The sequence below is a fragment of the Diadema antillarum genome, unplaced genomic scaffold (genome assembly GCF_040938485.1).
Source record: "Diadema antillarum isolate AM-2024a unplaced genomic scaffold, OU_Dant_1.0 scf00000017, whole genome shotgun sequence".
NCBI lineage: Eukaryota > Metazoa > Echinodermata > Echinoidea > Diadematoida > Diadematidae > Diadema > Diadema antillarum.
Window position 1 is genome coordinate 4,092,869 of NW_027270906.1, and position 2,132 is coordinate 4,095,000.

The following is a 2,132-nucleotide window of genomic DNA, read 5'->3' on the forward strand; positions in this document are numbered from 1 at the left end:
ACATTCACATTCACTACATTATAAAACATAAATTGTAGGTAGAAAACATAGTTGTGCTTCAGGCAGACTTCATAATATATAGATCAATGAACTCACCGAACCATCGTGCAGATACTTTAAAGATGCTTGCTCTCTGATCTACATGAGCGCAATATTTACAACTTTTATGATTAGTTCTTCACTTCATTTGAAAGGCTATTCGATCCCACTATCCATGGATACCATGGCAAATTTAAATGTTTTGGCAGGCCAATACCCTCATCAACTACAAAATGTTGATATGCTTTCGTTTTCTCTGGTTTGGATGTGGTTCCACTTTGGGTCAGCCGCTTTAACATGCTGAAAAGTAGAAGAGATACCGTTAACCTTAGCTGCCATATGAATTGAAGTTAACAGATTCTCCTATCTGTAAACGAGGTAGAAGAGCTAAATCATCAAGGACTATGTGGAAAGCGAGGTTTCCGTCTCTCCCTCTCTCTCTCTCTCTCTCTCTCTCTCTCTCTTATATCTCTTTCTATATCTCTCTCTATACCTCTCTATATATCTATATATTTATCTCTATTTCCCCACTATATTTACCGTTCTTCTTTATCTTTTGTTTTTCTCCCTCTCCCTCGAATTCTCTCTTTACCCTCTTTCATTTTTCTCGGGGATGGATTTATGGAAAGAGATGGATTCGATGGGGATTTAGGAATGGGAGGAAAAGAACTGCACGTGGAAAGGTCGCACCCATTGTCTGGCCGAGGTTTGAAGAAGAGGGTTGGATGACCAGACCAGATGCGATACCATTTACGTTGCCATGGAGATGAGGAAACTGGGCGAAGCATATGTTTGCCTCTAAGTATCCGTTTTCTGTCAGGGAGGGATGGAGGAACGTCGAGGCACACGCTATAGTGACCCTATTTTCTTTCACCACGCTCGCAGAAATGAGTTGTCGAAAAGAGACAGCAAATAAAATCCCGAAATAGAGAAGCTTCTCAGCGACCATATTAACCACTCCAATATTAGATTTCCTGAGACTATTGTCAGTACAAACAAACAGCTTGTTGAGAGTGGATATTATTTTTCGTAACAAACACCAGCTTTTGAAAGGGTGGACAGTTCACAAAATATCAAATCACCAGTTGTCTTACCTCAAAATTTGTGGCCTAAACATTATATCATAAAGAATAATAAAAGAATGTTTTTATAATTATAGATTCCCTTTCTGCTCTCTACATATCTCCTCTCTGCACTTAAATGCACGCACAGATAATGGAAGGAAATAAAAAGAAAAGAAACAGAAGAAGGAGTAATTACGTGTCATTATCTTTTTTCCTTGGAAAATAAAGCCGAACAGATGCGTTGTACCACGGGCGTGTGTTATTTCCTTGCTAATGAAGCATGGATTGTAGTTCCTCCTCTCCTGAATCTCTGCGTCTCAATCTCGAACATGACCTGGGGAAATAGGCCAAAAGCTGGCAATGTTTTTAATCTTAACTCTTTATAGCTACGAGGGCGAAAGAGGACCAGAAACACGTGGGATAAGCTGCCATGCGCTGAGGACCAGGGTGATGGAACAGCAGTTGTGGCAGCCAGTCCTGCGCCCTTCGCGCCATGCCGGAGCCTCTAAAGCTGGTACGAGTCTTTGAGTTTGTTTGTTTTTTCAATTTCTCTCTATCTTTCTTTCCTTTTTCTTTTTACGCGTCGTTTGTTACACGCAAAACAAAATTAGCAATTAGTCGAGTACGTCTCTACGGTGGCAAAATCAAGCGTTAAGCATGTTCAGTGGCATGAAATTATACTTACTGTTTGGGTAAATGCTCCGACAGTGTAAATTGAATAGATTATCTTACATCAATGCACACACTAATGCAAAGGTTATATCAATTTATAACTCTTGTCTCTGCGGGTCTGTAGATTATAAACACAAACAAACAAATAAATGCGTGTGTGTGGGTGTGCATGTATAAAGCAACATCATATTCGTGTCGAGTTTCATCTTATGATGGAGTTTTGTGTGTGTGTTTTTTTATGTGTGTGTGTGTGTGTGTGTGTGTGGGCGTGTGTTTCAGTGTTATGCAACCATGATATTTTTTTTTGCAGGGGGCGGGGGGGGGGGTCGGGTTAACAATAAAAATGCACATAGATTA